At 43.6% G+C, this 23,992-nt stretch overlaps 1 protein-coding gene across 1 annotated transcript in view; it reads right to left on the bottom strand.

The window, feature by feature from the left end:
* Positions 1-20,014, bottom strand: part of ADCYAP1R1 (ADCYAP receptor type I) — a 172,999-nt gene extending 152,985 nt beyond the window's left edge. The window contains exon 1 of the mRNA XM_067530411.1: positions 19,745-20,014. The gene's annotated coding sequence lies outside the window, so the exon portion shown is untranslated. The remainder of the gene's footprint in view (positions 1-19,744) is intronic.
* Between the last annotated feature and the right edge of the window lie 3,978 nt (positions 20,015-23,992).

Genomic DNA, 23,992 nt, shown 5'->3' with positions numbered 1-23,992 from the left:
ATTTCATCTGCCATTTTGATGCCCAGTGTACCTTTGTAACTCTTTGCAGTCTGCTTTGGACTGAACTATCTTGAGAAATTTTGTATCCTCTGCAAATATTGCTACATCACCATTTACCCCTTTTTCCATATCATTTATGAATATGTTGAACAGTACTGGTCCCAGTACAGACCAATGGGGGACACCACTATTTACCTCTCTCCTTTCTGAAAACTGACTATTTATTCCTAACCTTTGCTTCCTATCTTTTAACCAGTTACTGATTCAGGAGAGGACCTTCCTTCTTATCCCATGACCACTTTATTTTCTTAAAATCCTTTGGTGAAGTCTTTCTGAAAATCTAAGTACACTATATCCATTGGATCACCCTTGTCCACTTGCTTGTTGACCCCCTGAAAGAATTCTAGTGGATTGGTAAGGCATGATTTCTCTTTACAAAAACCATGTTGACTCTTCCCCAACAAGTCATATTCATGTATGTGTCTGATAATTCTGTTCATTACTATAGTTTCAACCAATTGCCTGGTACTGAAGTTCGGGTGATTTCAGAGCCATTGGCTATTATCTCTGAAAGCTCGTGGCAATTGGGGGAGGTCCCTGATGACTGGAAAAAAAGCAAATACAGTGCTCATCTTCAAGAAAGGGAGGAAAGAGGATCCAGGGAACTACAGACCGGTCAGCCTTATCTCAATCCCTGGAAAAATCATGGAGCAGGTCCTCAAGGAATCCATTTTAAGGCACTTGGAAGAGAGGAAGGTGATCAGGAACAGTCAACATGGATTCACCCAAGGAAAGTCATGCCTGACCAACCTGATTGCTTTCTATGAAAAGGTGACTGGCTCTGTGGATGTGGGGAAAGTGGTGGACATGATATACGTTGTATTTAGCAAAGCTTTTGATACAGTCTTTCACAGTATTCTTATCAGCAAGTTAAAGAAGTATGGGTTGGATGAATGGACTATAAAATGGATAGAGAACTGGCTAGAGCATAGGGCTCAACGAGTAGTGACCAATGGCTCCATGTCTATCTGGCAGCCGGTCACAAGTGCAGTGCCCCAGGGGGTCGGTCCTGAGGCCGGTTTTGTTCAACATCTTCATTAATGATCTGGAGGATAGGGTAGATTGCACCCTCAGCAAGTTTGCAGATGACACTAAGCTGGGGGGAGTGGTAGATACCCTGGAAGGTAGGGATAGGATACAGAAGGACCCAACAAACTGGAGGATTGGGCCAAAAGAAATCTGATGAGGTTCAACAAGGACAAGTGCAGAGTCGTGCACTTTGGAAGGAAAAATCCCATGCACAGCTACAGACTGGGGACCGATTAGCTAGGCAGCAGTTCTGCAGAAAATGACCTGGGGATAACAGTGGATAAGAAGCTGGATATGAGTCAGCAGTGTGCCCTGGTTGCCAAGAAGGCTAATAGCATACTGGGCTGCATTAGTAGGAGCATTGTCAGCAGATTGCGGGAAGTGATTATTCTCCTCTATTCGGCATTGGTGAGGCCGCATTTGGAGTATTGTGTCCAGTTTTGGGTGCCCCACTACAAAAAGGATGTGGACAAGTTGGAGAGAGTCCAGCGGAGGGCAACAAAAATGATTAGGGGGCTGGAGCACAAGACTTATGAGGAGAGACTGAAGGAGCGAGGCTTCTTTAGTCTGCAGAAGAGAAGAATGAGGGGGGATTTGATGGCAGCCTTTAACTACCTGAAAGGGGGTTCCAGGGAGGATGGAGCTAGGCTGTTCTCAATGGTAGTATATGACAGAACTAGGAGCAATGGTCTCAAGTTGAAGTGGGGGAGGTCTAGGTTGGACATTAGGAAAAAGTTTTTCACTTGGAGGGTGGTGAAGCACTGGAATGGGTTACCTAGAGAGGTGGTGGAATCTCCATCCTTAGAGGTTTTTAAGCTGAGGCTTGACAAAGCCCTGGTTGGGATGATATAGCTGAGGTTAGTCTTTGAGCTTTGAGCAGGGGGTTGGACTAGATGACCTCCTGAGGTTCCTTCCAACTCTATGATTCTATGTTACTGGCCTGTAATTGCCAGGATCGCCTCTGGAGCATTTTTTAAAAAATTGGCATCACATTAGCTATCCTTCAGTCATCTGGTGGAAAAGCTGATTTAAACAATAGGTTACATACCACAGTTAGTAGTTGTGCAATTTCACATTTGAGTTCCTTCAAAATTATTGGGTGGTTACCATCTGGTCCTGGAGATTTATTGCTGTTTAATTTACCAATCTGTTCCAAACCTCCTCTAATGACACCTCAATCTGGGACAGTTCCTCAGATTTGTCGCCTAAAAAGAATGGCTCAGGTTTGAGATTCTCCCTCACATCCTCAGCTGTGAAGACTGATGCAAAAATGTATTTAGTTTCTCCACAATAGCCTTATCTTCCTTGAGTGCTCTTTTAGTATCTTGGCAAAACTGTGAGAGTCCTGTGGCACCTTAAAGACTAACAAATTTATTTGGGCATAAACTTTTGTGGGCAGAAACCCAGTTCGTCAGCTGCAACAGATTAACATGGCTACCCCTCTGGAACTCTTTAGCATCTTGGTCATCCATTGGCCCCACTGGTTGTTTTGAGGGGTTCCTGATATACTTTTAAAAAATTGCTGTTACTTTTTGAGTCGTTGGCTAGCTGTTCTTCAACTTCTTTTTTGGCTTTCCTAATTCTATTTTTACACTTCACTTGCCAGAATTTATGCTCCGTTCTATTTTCCTCAATAGGATTTACCACTTTTTAAAGGATGCCTTTTTGCCTCTGTTTCTTTTACTTTGCTGTTTAGCCACGGTGGCACTTTTTTGGTCCCCTTACTATGTTTTTAATTTGGGGCATACATTTAAATTGAGCCTCTATTATGGTGTCTTTAAAAAGTTTCCATGGAGTTTGCAGGGATTTCACTTTTGGCACCATACCTTTTAATTTCTGTTTAACTAACTTCCTCGTTTTTGTGTAGTTCCCCTTTCTGTATTTAAGTACTACTGTGATGGGCTGCTTTGGTGTTTTCCCCCCAACAGGGATATTAGATTTTATTATGCTGTGGTCACTATTATCAAGTATTCAGAGATACTTTAACCACAACAGTCTCTGAGTCCTCAGCATTTTGAATATCTGCTGAAGAAACTTTGGCATGAACAAGTGGTTCCTTGCTCTGCATCTGTCAAATATTCTTGGGAAATAATCCTGGCCCCACTGTAATCAATGGCAAAACCCACATTGACCTCCATGGGACCAGGATCTCACCCTAAGACCTGGTCTGCCTTTAAGAATTAGATTGATGTAGCTACATCACTAAGAGCTATGAAAAACGTTGCATCCTGAGTGCTGTAGTTAGGTCAACCTAACCTCCGGTGTAGATGCAGCAAGACTGACAGAAGGATTCTTGCATCAACCTAGCTACTGCCTCTCAGAGAGGTGGATGAACTATATGGATGGAAAAATCACTTCCATTGACACAGGAAACGTCTACACTGTGGTGCCATAGCTCTGTCAATATAGAGGCTGCAGTGTAGAGGTGGCATCATTATTACTTCTCCAGCAACAACTCCTTCTCCTCTCCTCCCCATTCCCCATCTTCTCCAAAACAAGATTTCTTTGAATAGCCTCAGAACACATTTACTAGCGAACTGCTGTCAACATACATGTTTTCATGGGGGTAGCGACCATTCTCACGTGATGGAGGATGATTTTCAGTGCTGGAAAGACCTAGACAAAAACTGAACACAAAGCAAAACATTATTGATCTCCAGCACTAGACAATCTATTTTAGCCCTCTCCAAAGGATGCAATTTATTAAGATGAGAAATACACAAGTCCCAAAGCCCTCATTTCCACTTGCTCAATTATTAATGGCTCTCGCAGCCTGCAGATGGCAGGCAGCTCAGCAAAGAATGTCCCATCGCCAGGGTAACACTGGGGGGGGGGCGGGGATCAGGAAGTTCACCCGTCTCTGAGGAGGAGGAGCTGGCCAATTCTGTGTGAGTGTTTAGCTGACAGAACCTATTCCGAAGGCTGACCTGTTTATATGTCAGCATCCAACAGCCTTTGAGGCATGTCCGATTGCAGTTTCAAGTGCCAAAGGCACTTCCAGAAATGCACTCTCATGCACATAAAGCCTGTGACAATCTCTTTGCCCTCAGTCCCCCAGCTCAGCAGGGAGTCTGCTAAGCGGGTAGTTGAGAATCCACAGTTGGCAGTGTCCATTGCAGCAAGTCAATCAGCAGCCTTTTGTGGGCACCCGACAAACAAAAACACCCCAGGATTCGCGGGCGCCTATTTACAGTAGCTTTTCCACCGAGTCCCGGCGTTCACCTCCGTCCCGAGCGTTTGGAGCCAGCTGGAGTAAATGAAGCATGAGACTTGTTTGTGATACCAGCTTGCAATGTGTCACTCGGGGGGCGGGGAATAATCCCTTTGCCTCGGTGGACAAAAATGAACATCCAGTGGCCCCAAGCGGAAATAGCATAAAGCTGTTTTGGGCAAAAGGACTAAATTGTGTGGCAAATATTTGATATGCTGGTACACGTACATTGTGCAGTGAATAATTTGACAACCCCCCTCCCCGTCGGCTGGGTACGTTATTTATTCGTATCACTTCTCATTCTTTGATGGGTGGAGTAACACACTTGGCAGACCCTTCACCAGAGCAGGGTTAATTTCTTCCACAACGATTTTTCGGTTATTTGCATTTCCGTCTCCTTTCGCTGTGCTCTTCGTTAAGGGCCTGATCCTGCCCGTGAGGTACTGGGCACTTTCAATTTCTAGTTCTGTCTATGGCTATGACTACACCATGAGCCCCTTTCCGTGTCCGCTTCCTCGTGGTAGCTCCAGGAGAGTTAGCTCCCGGGATCAATGGTAGTGAAGCTGCCCTCAGGCAGGCAGTGGTAGTACCCACTGTTCTGAGGTGGGTGTGTTCTCAGAACAGATCGGCCACGCCTCCGCGGCCCACGCTACCGAGGCTACACCGCTAATTACACTCGTGCTAGTTCTCCTGGAGTACATATACTCACACCCTCCAGTTCATAGTGTAGATACAGCCTGTGAGGAGGTGCTCAGTACCTTACAGGAGGGCCCAAAGCTCCTAAATTTGCAGCATTCTGCCGCGTGTGAGAAATGCCGGGAGCATACAATAAGATCCATTTTAATCCCAAACAAGCTCTCTCTGAGCTGCAGAAGAGAGGATGATAAATTTCCTTCTGAGAAACGCTTAAGTCATCCCTTCAGTGGCCTTCTGCATACACGCCGGCCGAGCCACTAAAAAGAGAGCTGAGGATTGCAGTCTAAAATCTCTCATGCCGTTATTGTCCCTAAGTAAATCACTGCCTCGGGATCCGCAAGTTCAATATGCAGGCGCTCAGACACTGAGCCAACCTTCTCTTCAAGTACACTGCTTAGATGTTGTGGCAAACAGCCAACTCCTCCCTAGTGGGTCTCACGCTTCAACCCCTTGCAGTAGGCCAGGGAGTCCCCAGTAACCCTGTCTCCCCTTGGAGGTACCTTGCTCCAGCTTCCTTCTGCTGGCTGGGGCCAGGGGTTTTCTCCTTCTGGAGCTGCAGAGAAGCACTGTCTCCTGGCCTGGGGGGAAGTTTCTCCTCCACCTACTACCAGCCTTCTGGCAGCTTCCTCCTCCTGTGCTTCTCCCCCTCCCTTTAAGGAAGGCAGGGTTTAAGTACACCTGGACTAGCCCTTCATTGGGTCCAGGTGTCTCTAATTGCCCTGCAATCATCTCTCCCCTGCTTGCAGGAACCAGGGATTTAGGCATTCTTAGCTCACACTCTGGCCCTGGTATGCCTTTTTGCAGCCCTCTGGCCTGACTTTATCGCAACGTACATTGCCCACCTTGGGAGAATTCTTCTACGGTATCCACGAGAGGCCTGATTCCATGTTAGAATTTGTAAGCCACCAACCTAGGAATCTCCTCTCAGGGCACGCTAGAGCTGAGCACAGCACCAAGGCAATGCGGAAGCAATATACCCCACTGGCGGCTGCATTACACAGTGACATGGAGGAAGTGTTGAACCAGCTTATTTGGCCAAAGCAAAAGAACAGCATGCACAAGTCTAGGGAGATTAAGGAAGAAGGAGGAAATCTGGGCACCTACACTTTGCACCCTTATTATTATGTTGTGGTGTTCGTCTATGGTATTTTATTTGATAACTCTCGGACAAAAGAGTGATTCACATTTATGTGGCACCTTTCTTCCCAAAGGACTTTGCCAACTATTCACCTCCCAGCAGTGCAGAGGGCATCACTCAATCTGCACACATTTCGCTGCAGAATAGCTGACTCAGCATGTTAGCAGGACATCGGCGCTCAACTCTTCTGGAGATGGAGATGGGCTCTTTAACATCCAATGCACAGCAGACAGGACAGGGTTTTTTTTTTTTTTTTAAATTGTTTTATTCATTAAGCTCAATCGTGCCATCTAGGCAATGCACAACATTTGGGAGCTGGTCCATGGGTCATGAAGGACCTGAAGAACAGCTCTGTGTGGCTCGAAACCTTGGTTCTTTCACCAGCAGCAGTTGGTACAATAAGAGATATTACCTCACCCACCTTGTCTCTCTCATATCCAGGGACCAATACAGCTACAATTACATTGCAGATGCAATCTGGCCCTTTAAAAAGGCACCTATTGCACAGCCTCCAGAACACAATATTAAAAGGAGTCTAAAACGAAAGCTAATCAGCCCAAGTACACAGCCAGATCACACTGCACACATCCATCAATTGCAAAAACCCGATAACCATCAGGCAGCTCATCTATAAAAGCAACATCCATCTATCCAGCCAGCAATCATCTGCTCTTATGTTATGATCACCACCATGGTGCTTCAGCACCTGACAATTCCCCACTTGTGCACAGAACTGAAATAAAAGGGAGCAAAATAAACCAGCAGGCACCTTTAAATGGTCAAGAAAAATCAAGCAAATAATTTTACATTCTAGACATTCCAAACTGGATGGTGTATCTACCTATATATGTCTGCACACTGGTACAAATGCAGGAGGGTCTGGACATCACCCCCCAACGTTGACCTAGAGATGGACGACAAACGGTAGTTGCAAATGAACAAGGTAATACACACCTTCACTGGAGGACGACAACACCCTACCACTCGCAAATGTTCAAACTAAGAGCATAAAGAGAAATTTGGGTTGTGAAAAACTTCAAGGAAAGGGTATAAATTAAGTATAAATTATAAATTAAACACATGCAATTAAGACATAAAATAGACCGAGGAGGATGGATGGCTCAGGAGACTGAAATATAGAACCCAATTGTCCTCTCTATGTAGCCAGCTTGTATCCAACCCAGATGGGTAGAGTCATGTGACCAGGACATGGGCAGTCAGGTCTAGAAGTCAGAGGAGGAGCCAGGTGCCAGAGGCAAAGACCACAGCCCGAGTCAGGAGCCAGCAGTTGGAGCCCAGGGTTAGAAGCCGAGTCAGAGATCAGACGTGAAGCCAGAACCAAGGGTCAGAGCCAACGTCGGAGGTCAGGAATCAGAGTCGAAGGTTAGAACCGTGTTACGTGCAGTGAGGAAAGGCACGGGCCAAGGCAGGAGCAGGGCTGGGGCTGAGGCAGGACCTACCACAGCCATGGGCAAATGCTTTGAGCAGCCATTGAACTACTGCTGCTGGGCTTAGGAGCTGATCTGCTGCCTTTCCCAACCAATTAGGCAGCTTATCACAGGCCAGCTGCACTCACTGGGTTGCCCACAGACTGGCTCTGCTGCATGCCCTGACAGGTAGTCAGAGGAAGGATGTCACCAGCTGCAGTTGTTGGCTCTTTCAAGGACGATGAGCAAGAGCTAGTCATCTCAGTCCACTCCTAGTGAGAAGGGAAAAGCCTCCGGAATGGCACTCCATCTCAACCAAGAAGCCAAGACCTGAAAAGGGCTAGAAATTGAGCTTCCCTCCAAGGTCTGAAAGTGGTGCCCCGAGGTGAGGCTGAAGTAAATGACAAGGGCGGTGTGTGGGAAGCTTGCACTGATGTTGCTTGTGCTGTTCCAACGGATGTGGACAAACAGAGGACCTGATTCCCCCAGGGCAATGTATCCAGCACTTTTTTCAAGCACTACATTCAAACGTACAAAAAATACCCAGAGTAGAGGAAAAGACTCATGCCAGAGGCATCAGGAACAAAGAAATCTGGATGGAAATGTCTAGGCAGAGTTCTACAGCATAGTGCATCACTAGAGTTGCCTCTGCCTGATGCAAACCCAAGACAGACACGCCACTTTAGTAAAGGCAGATATTTAATACTAGTGGAAGTAATCATCTGATGAATGGGTACGTTAAGAATGCTCAATTATTGTGATAGCGAAGGCCAAAGTGAAATCCAAGGATGAAATCCTGATGCCACTGAAGTCAATGGGAGTTCAGCCACCGATGTCAGTGGGGACCAGATTTCACCCCAAGAGGTTAAGACCAGAGCCTACACCCCTTATAATCCTATTAGCTTTAATAGGAGGATAATTAAGCCCTTATTGCTGGTACTGGGAAAAATTACCGTCCACAGACATGAGGTAGTCAGGAGAAGTTCACATAAGATTCTTCATACGTTCATAGTTTGTAAATCATATATATGGTAACCTGCGTGGAAATGAAATTCTTCCGGATTACAGCATCTAATGAAAAGGATTATCTAGTCTCCTGACTAAACACTAGTCTAATTACCATTCCTTTCACTGGGGAATTACGCATGTGCATCGATTATTAAACAGATCCCACCGAATGGAAGTATTCTTCACATCAGGGGAGATGCTTTTTGCCTGGAAAGGACAACATAATTCTTCATCCCTGAATATCATAAAAAAGCCAGACAGGAACATTGCAAACATTAGCAAAGGACAAAGGTTTGCAAGAGACACACTGCTTTTCAATGCACACAACAGCACTGAGTCTGAGAGTGTGTTCAGCTGCTAAGCGTCATGTTAACTTAATCATGCTGATGATGACAAGGTCACATTAATAGAAATCCTCTTGGGAAGGGAAGGGGAAAGCCCTAAGTGTTTGCTAATTGCTTTTATAAATTTAAATTAAAAAAAAATCAATATATTTGCTTTTATTTACTTATCCTAAGATGTACAACTCCTATTCTTGGTTTTAAAAACCTGTATTTGATAAAGTTCTACTCATGAGAGGAAGAATGGTTTTGTGGTCAAGACTCTGGACTGGATTTCATGAGACCTGTGCTTAATTCTCAGCTCAGCTGCAGACCTCCTGTGTACCCTTGGGCAAGCCATTTAATCTCTCTGTGTGTCACTTCCCCCTCTGTAAAATGCGGGTGATAATACTTCATCTTTTCCCTCCCACTGTCAGTCTTGTCTATTTAGATTGTAAACTCTCCAACTGTCTCTTACTATGCGTGTAAAGTGCCTAACATATCAAAATCAAAGGACATTGAGAGAATGCTTGCTGAGATGTACTGCAAGAAAAAAAAGAACAGCTCTATCTGAAGCTATAGTATCTTAGCAAGGGTGAACTGCAGTAATTAGTAAAGTTCCTTGACAATCATTTCACCCTCATCCACATTAATGGCTTAAAAATGAAGAAATGGTTGTGGAAACTTAATCAGCTTTTTGTAACCCGCAGGGTGAAAATCATAGAATTGTCAATTGGAAGGGATCTTGTGAGGTCATCTAGTTCAGTCCCCTACACTTACGGCAGGAACAGGCATTATCTAGCCCATAGAAAATAGATGGCGGTCAACCATGTAGCTGTTCATCTAAATTTAAGGTTGACCAAAGCCCTGGTGCTGGCAAAAAAGAGCTGAATCACACTGACTGAAAAGAACACGAAGAAAAAATGCTACAGAAAAATGTATGCAAACAAGAAATGAAGAAAGGTTAAGGATAACGTTGAAAGCGGTGCAGAAAGCTTGGTGCATGAAATGAATGTATGACATATCAATACTTTGCTGGGGTGTGTTGGGAGGGGATTTTTTTAGGGAGCTTTCAGGAGCAAAGCTGAAAATGATTTGCAGAGCTCATTGATTACTGGCAAATCTGAAAATCACACAAAGGCAGGAGAAATTTCAGAAAGGAAACATTATCATGATTATATTTTCTCTTTCCTGCTGTGAAGACAGAAAGCCAGATATTTCTCTCTCAAGTCCAGCACTGAATACTGAATATGTGAAAAGAATGAAACAGCATCAGAGAACCAGCAGAGAAGGTATTGTGTCAGTGAAAGAATGTCTGTACACAGATACACACAGATGAGAGAGGCAGAACCATATAGCTTTAAAAGACATTGCTAATATTAACAGAATTATGATCAGTTCACAAAACTCCATGTTTTGTCCTCTGTTAATTCTGTCATTTGTCTCAGACTTGTTGATCTGGGAGAAGAAAAGTTCACGGTCAGGACGATATCAGGGTTAGAAATAGGGGACGTCAAGGGAGGAGATAAAGGAGGTGAAGTGGGGAAGGAGGTCACTCTTCTTGCTCAGCAGCAGCACTTCCATCTTTCAGCCACTGATAGAAATTGAGACAAAGCCTCAAATGCTTCTACTTGGAGGAGAGATGCAGATCAATAAGTAGAGAAGAAACATACAATTGCAGAGAATGTTAACGCCAGCAAAAGTTGGGCCCTATATGTACCTTGCTGCTTCATCCTTGTCAGTTCCATTGCAGGCACACACTTTGGTACCCTGATCGTGGATCGCAAATTCTGTGGCACAGGTTCTAGTCTAAGTCTTCAAAACTGTCTAGTGATTTATGATGCCCAACTTGTGGCATGTTAAAGGGGCTTGATTTTTCGGAGAGTGGCTGTTGAGCAATTTCAGAAATGAAACCGCTTTAAAAAGTGTTGCATGCCCAAATTGAGATGTCAATTTAAAAAGGCCTTTTTAAATGTAGGCCTTATACATTCGTAACATGAAGAGTAATGCAATAATTAGAGAGGAAGGATGACCCACTGCTTAGGGCACTAGCATGCAAACACAGGATCAGTTTATATTGTAAACCAAGGTTACTGGAAAAAAAGGTGCCAAGGTATATAAATATTCATATAAAAAAAAACCTGTCCATGTTATCCTGTTTGTGTTTTTAATACAGACAAGATTTAGCTGAGCACATTGGTGGATCAAATGGACTGTATCTGAGAGCATCAGTGCTTTGATAGCAAGGCAATAGATGCCTTAGAAATAGTCGAGTTACCTCAAAAGACCTTCCTTTTTGCCTCTGAACAAAATAGCTGTACATTATATAATGGTCTGAGTTGCAGTTTTGTGGCTAAGCCCCCACTTTGCTATATTCTCATACTATTTATCCACATATGGGTAACTAACAGATATTGATAGGGCGCAGACTTCCAATGGAGACGTACAGTTCAGACTATATGCTGGACCTGGTTCCAGACACAGTCAGATAAGCCATTATGTTACAGAATGAAACAGTCAGAAGAGAAGAGGCATAAATGCTTCCTGTGCTCATTCCTCAGCTGCAGAGCAACCCTCACTTTAAACACTAGTTGGAGGATAAAGGCAGATCAGAGTGCTAGGAGTCAGACATTGGCTCCATGTCAGAGAAAGCTGTAACCCGTAAATTTAGCCCCACAAAAGTTAGCTGTAACTTATGTGCCAGAAATCAGGCCCGAGTCCACTTGAAAACAAAGGTACTATGCAACGAACATGGAGGAAGGAATAAGAATTAGAGGAAAGACAGTCTTGTGGTCAATGCATGGGACTGGGAGTCAAGAGAACCAGGTTCATCTTAGCTCTGCCACAGACTCCCTCTGTGGCCTTAGGCAAGTTGCTTACAGTCTCTGACCCCCAGTTCCTCTGCGGTAAAACGGGGATAGTAATAATTCCTTTCTCTGCCCATTTATCTGCCTTGTCTATTTAGAACATAATGTCTTTGGGGCAGAGGCTGTCTCTTCTTATGTGTATGTACAGTGCCTAGCACAACAGTGCCCTAATCTCACTGGGGGCTTCTAGGTGCTACTGTACTAGAAATGGTAATAGTGCTTTTGTCTTGCTAAATCCGCCCCCTTTTGGAGCGTTACCATTTTTCACAGTGATTGTATTGATGGAAGGAAAATGGGATATGGCCATCTATGCAGAAGGAGGCAATGGGGTAGCAGAGCACAAGGAGAGTGGACAGGGATGGAGCTGGGAAGCAAGACCAGGAGCAAGAGAGGAAAAGCAGTTGTAGGTGAAGCAGTTATCCAGGGACAATGGCCTAGAGTAGCATCTTCCCCACAGTTAATGACGAACTCCGATTCTGCTCTCTCCTCTGCAGTTAAACAATGCTGTTCTCTCCAGTGACTTTTCCTCCAGAGGTTTGCCCACTGAACAAAGTCATCTCCACTAACTAGTTCATTCACTAGCATAAAATACTCCCCAAATGCCAAACTTAATGCAACTCAAGTAAATGAATCCAAACTGTGGAAGTCAAGGCTCCTGGGACAGCTGTGGCACATTCATTAGACATTAGGAGCTTAAGTATCTGTGATATTTCTGATACTCTCTCCTCTCCATCTTAAACTAACCACAAAACCCCCGGTAAGATTCCAAGGGTCTGATTCTCCCCACACAGGAAATGAGTAATTTCCATTTGCCTCAACCCAGGCCTTTACTTAATACGCTAGTTTTAGCTTCTTACTAAACGTCTTCTCTTGGCCAAGGCAGAGAGAAGAAATCAGTAGTCTAGTGTGGAAGAGAAAAAACACAGCAACGACGACAGCTAGGTCTTCATCCGGATCATGCTGAACAAGCTGTAAACATTTAACACAATATATTCTGTAAGCATTCTCTTAATTTTGGTTTAGTACAGGGCAGTAAAAAAAAAATGCATTTAACTACTGACTTGAATGCCTCATTTTATTGGTGTTCCTAAATTTAAAACTTCATTTAAAAATAAAAACAGTTAGGGTTGCTAAGTGACAACAGTTATTATTTATCACATCATTTGCAAAACCCAAATGTTTAAAGAAAGCAAACTAACACTTAAGGACATTGTAAGTGTTATACTGCCCAAATAAAAACAATCATTCTTATCTAATACAAAGAAATGCATTTTTCCATCACAACACAATAACTTCAGCTCTGACATATAGGTCGTCTTTATTATTATTTTGATTTCAGTAAATATTTTCTTTTAAGGGATAATGTTAAATGGTAAGTATTATTAGTTAAATATACTTATCAGCTGACAGTAACCTTGTTTTCATACAGTACTTATGATAGATGCTGGATGTATTTTAATGAGAATGTGTCTGACTACTGATTTATGCTAAGGAAATTAACAGCATATGCATGGGTTTCCACTGGAAGCAGATCAATGCATATGCATTGAAAAATATGAAAATAGGACTGATATTTGTTTGAATTTTAAGATTTCAAAACCCAACCCATAAAAAAAAATTATTTGCCAGTAAATAAGGTATTTACATGGCTGTCACCTCACAACCGTACCTTTTTAGGAAATGAAGTTTTTTTGGTTTTGGAATTTCCCAGGTTTTGTTCATCATTTTTTTTTTTCCCTTTTGTGCTGGAAAAGTTCTGAAAGGTTAAATAAATGCAGCGAGGTCTCCAGATTGTTTAAAAAAGCTAATAATGACTCCTGTGGAGCCTTACCTCATTCAGTGCACACCAAACAGGACCTGGATGCTCCTGAGGCCATCATGATAACCATGCACGCATAACGCACACAAATTCCAGCTGGCAAATCCACTGCTGTGGCTGAATACGTTTAAAGGACTGAAAGTGACCACCTGATCAGAGAGCCCTTGAGGCTCAGGCACAGTTATTGACCAGTAACGAGCACTATCAACCCCAAATCCCAATGCTTAAAAACGAATGCAATCAATGAACAAAAGCACAGAGGATAAAAGTATAATGAATAATGAATGAATAAATAACGCACACAAGTATAGAGGTGTAGTGTGACGGTCAAGAGAGATGGCACCGACCCTCCTGTAAAACAAAGGATTTATTCAGCTTCTTATTGACTAATCCATGGAGGATGGTGCTAAGGATGGGTTGTGATTTGCTGCTGGTGCAGACTACCAGCAAGTTACTACCCCGTCCTGGGGCAAAAGGGAAGCAATGGAAGCATCATGCCCCAGAGAGGTGTGTCTAAGGTGCAGTGCCTCCGCTGTGGCTCCCGTACTGAAATCCTGACCCCACTGAAGTCAATGGCCAAGATTTCACCTCTGGGCTGGGGCAATGGGAGTGCACTCACCTAACGACAGTCTAGCTCATATTGAATGGGAACCCAACTCTGGCACCCTCTCTCAGATTGAGTAGTACCTTCTGCCATGACAATCCCTATTGAGATCAACAAGGCAGTTTACAGAGGCAAGTACTCCTCAGGGGGAGGGTGTGAGGTGGAACTGAACCCTGTATCAGAGAACAGAAAAATAAAAATCCATTTGATATTTTATTTTTCAACCCCTGGAACGGTTTGTATATAAAACAGGAGGACTTTTCCCACTATCCATCAGTCCCATTCAACATTTACCATAAACAACAGCCAGCAAATTATAATGATCAATTAATTTCCAGTGACTGAGCACCTTTCATCCAAAGATCTCAAAGTGGTACCAAAATGCTACTGTGATTGGCATTTCATAATGATTACAGCACTGGATTGGTATTCGGGAGACCTCAATTCTAGTTCCACCTCTGTCATTGGTCAGGTGGGTGACCTTGGTCATTTTACCTCCCTGGGCTTCAGTTTCCCTGTTTGTAAAATGGGGATAATGATATTGACCTCCCTTGTAAATCTACTACAAATCTACTGATCAACTGCCCTATATAAAAGCCATATATTATTAACAACAACCGACAGGTAAATCTTAAATATATGTGTCAGAAGTAACACGGTGTAATAGGAAACTTGAAATTGGAAACCTGAAATTGGAAACTTTAACATTTCCAACATGTGATTAATTTAAATACATACCAAAATAATTAATCAATGCTATAATTAATCCCTTTAATTTCTATTGTAAGGAAAAATATTAAGGGTTATATGAACGATCTAGATGTATTAGGATTAAAAAAAACATTTATAAAAGCAGCTTTTTAAATAGCTGTTTTCACACCTCATAAAATGTTTTTTTTAAAATGCACCCTAAATGTAAAACATTTTCTTAAAATGTTTTGTAAAGTAATATCATCTCTGACTAGTTTCAACTGAGTTTCATAATATGTGGCCTAAAAAGAAAGGAATTATAATGGAAAAACTGGTACACCCTCACGCATGGTGGTGTAAATGGTATCACTGAAATTAAGTGGTAATATGATTGTCATGTTGATTTACAAAGCAATGATCTGGTATCTGAGAGGAGAAACTAAGATGCTAAAGGCTGACTATCTCGACCCGATAAGGCAACTGTATTAGAATAACTCAGATGGATAGTACTATTATCACAGAGTCAGAGCAGCAAGACGCTGGAAAGGTACTATTAGCTCCATCCCTGTATCAGTGCACGATTGTTTCCCTGGTTATATTTTCCAACACATTATCCAATCTAGTTTTAAATGTCTTGAATAATAGGATTCAACACCTTCCTTTAGGAGATAGGACGACCCAACCCCTGATCGCGAGATACACATTGGAATTATTAAAAACATACGGGGTTGTTTCTGATTGCCTGACTTAACAAGGAGCCCTATCCACATACACGTTTAAGGTATTACAGCACATGGAGAAGGGCTTGTGAATCTGGCCCCTATTAACTTTAGAAGTATTTCCTGAGGGTTTAAATGTTGTCATTATGTAAATGTTCAAGCAATGACAGCTGGGAGATATCCTAAAGCTCTCCTAAAGCAAGAGAGCATAATTTACTAGACCTAATCAGATAATGACCAAACAAAAAACAAACAAACAAACAAAAAACTGAAAGAAGAGGAAAATTCTGCAAAAAATGTATGGATTTCTCACCTCTCCCCCCCCCCCCCCTCATTTTTCCAATCAGCTCTAATAACTGGCATCCAAAGGGGGACACAGATTTGCAGCCGGCCACAGCAGAAGAGTGAATGCCTGTGTCTATTATGTGTTGCATATGGCTACCGAACATATCCAGGTTCAAAGGATTCCTCTGAAGTCCTGCATGTTAAACTAAGAGGGAACTGGAAAGTTCTTTCAAGGGATGTTAAGCTTCATTAAATATCAGGCATAAAGGTCAGGGGGAATTCTGGAACCCAGAGTAATAAGCTTACTCAGTGGCGTTGCGACTGTCCTTGACTATATGTTGCCATAAACGATGACTTTAAAAGTGGGGTAAGGACAAGGAGAAACAGACCACACTGGTGTGAGGTCACTGACTTCAATGGAGTTGGTCCGGATTTACACTGGGGTAAAGTGTCACTCCAGTTCCCAATGAGATGTTAATTGGCACTGGATAAGGCCATAAATGAGAGGCGACTCACACCCTTCATGCCTAAAATGGTAATACAGGATGTTCAGATTTAAACATTAAAGGGGCATAGGTAGTGAAAACAAGAGGACATAAGCTGTTGGGAGACTACTCCTTGCTGACTTTAAAGTCAGAGTGAGATCCTAACAGAAATGACTTGTCACACATGAACTCTGGGGGCCAGATCTCCAGCTGGTAGCTGAAGTAGATCCAAGTAGCTGATCCAAGTAGCTCCATGGACTTCAAAGGTGCTACCCTGATTTATACCTGCTGAGGATCTTGCCCACTGAATATTGGGCAATGTAGGCTTAAATCAATAGTAACTGTAGGATCTGACCTGTTTGAGCAAGACTTTCACCTCGATCAGATCTGAATTACAGTCTACTATCTACCTTGCATTTGCTTTGACTTTCTATGTTCCTTAACGTGAACAACCTGGTTTTATTAAAAGATCATTTGGTGCTAAGTGCTCAGAGGGAAGAAAAAAACCCAAACCCAATCCTCTGTATTCAGATGAAGTGGTATCAAGCCTCCTGCTAGCACAAATGCGCACAGGAAAACCACCCTCAAAAGAGTGTTCCCAGAATGCTGGTTGCCATCAGCTGGGATGAAAAAAGCCCGAATACCAATAGAGCTGTCAGGTACCAGGAATTGAAAGTGTCCACTAGAGTATTCCACTATCTAAGAGATCTCACTATTCAGAAGGTTCCCCCTCATTTTTCATGTAACTTTTCCTAATTTTAATTTCACCCCATTCCTCCTGATTATTTTTCATGGTAGCATCCTAAACAATTCTTCTCCTTCCTACCTTGGTATTTATCCCCTCCAGATATGTGCAGAGGAAAGCACTTGTAGATAGCTATGTGCGGCTGTGAATCTGTAGTGTAAATGGCAGGCATTACATGCATTGTGTTGCCACCAATGAATGATGGAGCATCAGAGCCTGATTATCCACTGTGTATTCCATTATTCACAGAGCAGTCCCAGGCAAAGAGGAATCAACTGGACTTGAAAGCTTTCCTTTTGCTTAGCCAATAGAACCAAAATGTGGACTAACCGTCGGTTCAGTTCAAGCATTAATCCTTCTGCTCACTGCACATATGTAAAGCACGCACGCATTCACATTAAGAACCAAAAAGCCTTCCATGCTATGTCCTCAAAAGCGATTGCCAGTGCAAACAGATCAATTCTCTTTGACCTTCAGTTTCAATACAGCAACAATTGCTGCCCTCAGCCAAACAGAGAGAAAAATCTGAACCGTAGCTAAGATACGGACAGAATAATTTCAGCCCATGTCTTACCATTGTGCTCCCAATTCAAGAAGGATGTTGATCAGTTGGAGGGTTCAGAGAAGAGCCTTGAGAATGATCATATGATCAGGAAAAATGCCTTATAATGATAGACTCAGAAGAGCTCAATCTATTTATCTTAACAAAGAGAAATGTAAGGGGTGACTTGATTACAGTCTGTAAGAACCTACATGGGGAACAAATACTTAATAACAGGCTCTTCAGACTAGCACAGAAAAGCATAACACTGTCCAATGACTGGAAGTTGAAGCTAGACAAACTCAATCTGAAATAAGTTATATATTTTTAATGGTGAGACTAATTAACTATTGGAACAATTTGCGAAGGGTCATGGGAGATTCTCCATCATGCTTAATTTTTAAATCAAGATGGGATGTTTTTCTAAAAGATCTTCTCTAGGATTATTTTGGGAAAATTCTACAGCCTGAGTTATACAAGTGGTCAGATTCAATGGTCCCTTATGGCTTTGGAATCTACGACTCATCACATCAAATGACATTCTTCAGTTCTTCATCAGAATGTAACTGTGTTATGTCCATCCACTAGGAAACTTCCTTGAAGACAGAGCTTCCAGGAGTGATTTTTTGCATTATAGGACCAAGAAAGCCTGTCAAAAGTAGTCTCTTTGTATTTATAGCTATATCAGGTTAAGGAGTTCACCCTCCTAGTCTAGCAGACTGTAATAATATACAGTGAACATTTCTTTACTTTTTAAAAAATTGTGTTCTCATCAATTGTTTCCCCAGTTGTATCCAGCCTACATATATATGAACACAAAAGGGAGACAGAGGCGTATCTAAAAAGAGTAAAATAAAATTTAAAAAATCCACTTAAATATACACTTTGGCAGATTTAAAATAACCTGCTTCAGTCAATCTGTAGATGGATATATCTGTACAATAGATGCCTTACATAAGCAACCACAAAGAATATTAAAATATTCTAAAGGTTTTGACAGTTTGACTTTGTTTGATTTGATTTTTTTTTGTTTTGATTTTATCTGCAGTGATAGTCCACGTTTCGCAAGCGAAGGGTCAGATTCTGTTCTCACCCCGCTTAAACCAAGAAGAAGCCACTGACTTCAGAGGAATTCCTCCAAACATACACCCAAGTAAGATGAGAATCTGGCCACAAATATCAACATGTAATTAAAAAACCAAAACAAAGCAAACTACACATCTCTCCTAATACTATATCTATCTATATATATGTCCACATATTAAGCATTTTCTGTTATTGATGGTAAACAATAAGATTCCAATACAATCACAGCTGAAACACTGCACATGGCAGATTCACATCACAGCTAATGAGAAGTCCTGTTTGTTAGCTCTTACTTTAATGTGCTATGCATAGAGATGGGAATATTGAAATAAACTGTTCAAACACTGATAAGGGAAAGCACACACACAGATACAGAGACTATGGCACATTAACAGAGATTTTAGCTACTACTTCATAGTAAAAATAGAGAAGTCTTGCTAACCCTTTTGGTGCATTGGTAGAAGGGCGAATCAGAGTTTCTGCGGCAGGTGAATGAAGATGCAGAACTGGGCAGGGGGTGTTTTGCCAGAAAAATGCCAGTCGCAGTCCTGGATCTGTTAGCAATCAGATTTTATTTACCAGCCATTTTGCATTAAAATCCAGACGTGATCCACATACCAACACGTTAGCTTGTCTCCAGTTTTTTGTTTTTAAAGAAAAGAAAAAGTACCCCACAGATGCATGCAGTGGTTGCTGGAGGCAGAAAGAAGCTGGGGTGTGATTCCCATCCAGGCACCGGGAAAGGGTACAGGAAAGCCAGCAAATCAGTGTTACTCCTGCAACATAACACAATCGGGCAGTTCATTTTACTGCTGCCTTCACAGCATCCCTGTCCTCCTTACACACCACAATCAAAGCACTTTGTCCAGTTAGGGTTCAAGGAAAACGTGGCAGGGCTAACCTCTCAGCTACCATCCAGCCTCCAGCTAAGCTATGACACCCAGCAAGCCAGAGGAGCAGAGGAAATGCAAGCCAAGCACATTACGCGCTGACGGGAGAGGGACCAGGGCTTACCATCGCAGCAAGGATCCGTCCCACTAGTCTTCACCTTCCCAGGTGAACCAGGCAAGGGAGGGGGGCTGGGCTGAAGGCAACTGCCGTCGAGCTCTGCTTGAATCAAGGAGGTGATGGTGAGGAATCCGAGAGATGCAATTGACCAGAGCGAGCCAGGCTGCCCCTTTCCACACACACACACACACTGCTCAATGGCTCCGAAGGAATTAAATCCCCCCGCCCCCTCCCCCAGCATTTTACATCGCTGCCTTGCGTCTCCAGGCTGCCCTTGCACAAGGCATGGGCGAGACGTGTGCCGTGCAGGAATTTCCCATTGCCAGATCGCCAGGCGGGAGGGGGCTGCAAACTTTTTTTTTTGGGGGGAGGGGGTGGGGGGAGGAAACAAATAATGAATCTGGGCTTGGAGGGATGGCCGGGGGGGGCTAGATCCGAGGCTCAGCCCGCCAGTCAAAGCCAGCGTGCGCTCGCCTCTGTGTGTGTGTGATCCCCATGCCCAGACAATGCGCTGGGAAGAGACACAGCCAGGAAGGTCCTGCGGAGAAATGCAAACGTTTTACCCTCCCCCCCCCAGCTGCACACAAGTGCTGAGAAAAGGAGGGGGGGGGGGGGAGGCACGGAGCCCATCACCTCCCCTTGGCTAGCCTCCTTAATATGGAGAAGGAAGGGGAGCCAATCAGGAAGAAGGGTGGGAGGGGTTTATCCAAATCAGGGACTTGAAATCAAAACCTGCCTGCCCCCGCTCCCACACCCCCTTTTCTGCTGCCCCAGCCGGAGGGTTTGACAGCCGGAGGGACAAGGCGCTGGTGCGGGCAGATGGAGTGGCTGGAGCTTGGCCTGGCTGCTGGAAGGACAAGAGGGAGGAGAGTGCAGATGCAGAGAAGTTCAGAAGCCAATGGGGGGTAGAAGTGGCCCTGCATTGCACAGGGCCCTGCAGTGGGTTTCATCTGGAAGCAGCAGATTGCAAGTGCCCTTCCAGAAAGGGTGCCCCGGGCAGGGAGGGAGCGTGGCATCCTCTGATCCAGTGCAGATGAAAGCAGGTTGAATCTCTACTGTAAGGACATCGCAGAAGGCTACCCATCTCAGCCACATGGACTCAGGGGGAAAAGCCTCTCCCAGAGGTAGAGAATGCCTGGGGGCAAATGCCCCCATGTGGGCCCCTTCTAGGCTTCTAGGCTCAGTAAAGGAAAGATCTTAGGGGCAGAAGCCAGGGGCATCCACAGCATTAACACCAGTGGGGTGGTGATGTCCCGCTGTGGTGTCCTTTCCATCGCCCCAGAACTTCACAGCCCCTGGGACACCAGTGATGTCATTAAACTCCTCCTCTCCAATCTGAATTCCATATGTTTTTAGCCCCGGTCTGTTTACCCTATCCCTTTCTCCCCTTCACTGCCAGCCTCACTCCCACTACCCCATATTCTCCCCCATCCCCTTCCCTATTCATTTCAACAAACCCACTCCTGCCATCCCCCTCACTTTGCCCCTGCTTCCAACTTTGGAAAATACCGAAGCTGAACCAGTAACAAAACCCATAACTCACCAAGTGTGACAATCCCTATGATCATTCATGTTGTAGCCCAGCAGAAGAAAGCTTCAGTAATGGAGTTACACCCATTTTACCCCAGTGTGATGGAGTAGAGAATCAGGCCTGTGTTTACAAGCTTTAACAGCCCCTCCCATCCCACCCCCTCAAACCAGCTCTCAGGAGGAGCTCTGTCTTCCTTCCCCACCCCACCCCCTGGCCCCAGCAGAAAAAACATTAGATAATCCGATGGGGCTGACTATTTTAGCACAGTGACTTTCACTGAGAAAGTCTGGCCTCTGTATATGCAAATCTAGGTAGTGTCACCTCAGCCTTCCTAGACCATCTCAGCTGAAAGTAATTTTAGAGCTTTCTTAACCTAATAGGCAACAGGTCAGTCTTATAAGCTGAAGGTCCTGAGCTCTGTCCTCAGAGAAGACATTTTTCTTAATGAAACGGTTAGGCCCAGATCATGCAAATAATTACTCATGTCATGTGCTTCTGTTTATGCACATGGGACTACCTGCGCGTGGACTGACGCACATACATTGCATGCAAAAGGTGTGATTTTGGCATACACTAGGAATTGAACTGGGGCTTCCTGAGCTAAAAGCAGAATTTTTTCAGCTAAAGAGCCAGGTTCTGCAAACGGGGAATACAGCCATATCTTGTCCTAAGGGTATCAGACACACAAGGGGACACTCACCAGTGGGTTACAGAATCATTTGCACACCTTAGGTTGTAGGTATTGTGGTGGGAGGACCTTGCCTTCTGGGGGCATGTTTAGGAATTTAAATTTAACCCATGTTGGAGGGGCACATTCTGTGTTTCCCCCCGTCCTGGGAGGAGCTCGCTCTTCCCCCGCACCTCTGGCCCTGGGAGGAGTTCACTCTTCTCCCCCAACTCTGGCCCGGTGAAGCACTTCCCTCCTCTCCCCCCACCCCAGCCCTGGCCGTGCCCTCTGATGATTACTTGGGGGGGAGGCCCTGCTTGCCCCCCTCCCCTTGTGCATGCCACTTTTCCCTTCTTATTTCCTTTAAATGCCTAGAACCCATCTGGTGCAACACAAATAATAAAATCATCAGGATTATTACAGCTGGTTGAAAATTTTCAAAATGTCAAGATAATGCCAGGTTTTTGCAAAATATATATCTAAAAAAGTCCGACATTTTACGACTAGCTCGAATAATAGTAAAGATAAAATAAATAGTATTAAATGCTAATAATAATAATGAACAACTCTCTATGGAAGGCCTGATGGAAAAGCATGTATCTTATACAGAGCTATCTGATCCAGCAATGGGGTTGATACTGAAAAGAAAAAAAGGAAAGAAAAGAAGCAATTTGCTCTGGTTTCTTTACTGAACTGTGTGGATTGGAATAAAGGGCTGTTGGACTGTCAGCGCTTTCCTGCAGCTACCCTTACTCAATTATGTTGACAAGCACACAGCTCTGCAGGGAGAGAAAAATCAACAGGCTGCACGGCTCACGTGAGCCCAATAAAAGATGCTGCAAATATCTGCTTTGTCTATTTTTCTCTTCTCTGTAAACAGACTTTGTACCAGTCTCCTTATTTTGGTTAAGGGTGTGACTTTTACTGATATACCAGTACAACTGTACTATACAGGGATATGTTATAGTGATATAAGCATTTTTATACCATGCCCTCCACACTCAATGGGTTGTGCTGCTTTAACTATACTGGTGTCATTAAAACAGTACAACTTGTGTGTATGGATAAGGCCAAAAGAAAACAAAGAGCAAAGTAACTATTTTTCATTCACTTTAATAACATAGCCACTTTCTTCTAGAAAACATTGGCATTTCCAGGGAGTTTATGTTCCTCTCTTTAATTTTTACTGATCCAGCTCTTTCCATTCTGTAGGGCGTGTTGGACCGTACCAATTGCTTCTTTTCTGATAGTCTGCTTGTTCCTCCTTCAAGTGAGGTTGGATGCAGGAGCATTCCAGCAGGCCATACAAAAACACAGAGGAGGAAGATTATTAGCCATCTGTCTATGCATTCATTTTAGGTGAACGTGCTGGCAGCTTCAGCCTCCACAGATTATCTCTGCAGCCATTGCACATCAGAATATTGTGACTCGGCAGAAACACCCTGCAATAGTTTGATCTCAGACTAGATGTAACAAAATAAAAACACTCACCCCCAACCCCTCCTTCCAAATGTACGCCATATAACGGGGAATTGCTTCACACCATCGGGGTCTAATCTGCAGCCCCTTCAAAAGCCAGACTTCCACTGAGTTCAGTGTTAGTTGTCCCTCCTCAAGTTAAACTGACTATTTTAGTCCACTGGGTTTTGGAGAAATGTAGGATTCATGCTTTTGTTAATTACTGCTCAGTTTATTCTACCTATTCCTATGAATGAGTCTTATACAATCACTCATAAGGGAGACTCCAGGGAATAGATATGGATAATTACTGGATTAGGAAGGAAGGAATCAGATGGGCTAGAGAGAAAGACACCTCATTCTTGGGACCTATTCCCATTTATACTAATGGCAAAATCCCCACTGGTTTCAAAAGAAGAAGGATTCAGCCTAAGCCTTTTAAGACCACTGATAAAACAAGGTCACGTTCAGATGACTCAGAGAAGGTGACATTCATTCCTTCCTTCACCCCCTGAAAAGGATAAACATCAGGCATAAAATCCAGGCCCCACTGGAGTCAATGGGAAATTGAAATAAGTGAGGTCAAGGACTTCAGCCC

This window comes from Emydura macquarii, unplaced genomic scaffold (genome assembly GCF_026122565.2).
Source record: "Emydura macquarii macquarii isolate MOO-44397 ecotype Brisbane River unplaced genomic scaffold, CSIRO-AGI_Emac_v2 contig_3080, whole genome shotgun sequence".
Taxonomy (NCBI): domain Eukaryota; kingdom Metazoa; phylum Chordata; order Testudines; family Chelidae; genus Emydura; species Emydura macquarii.
This window is presented reverse-complemented; position numbering and strand designations above follow the sequence as displayed.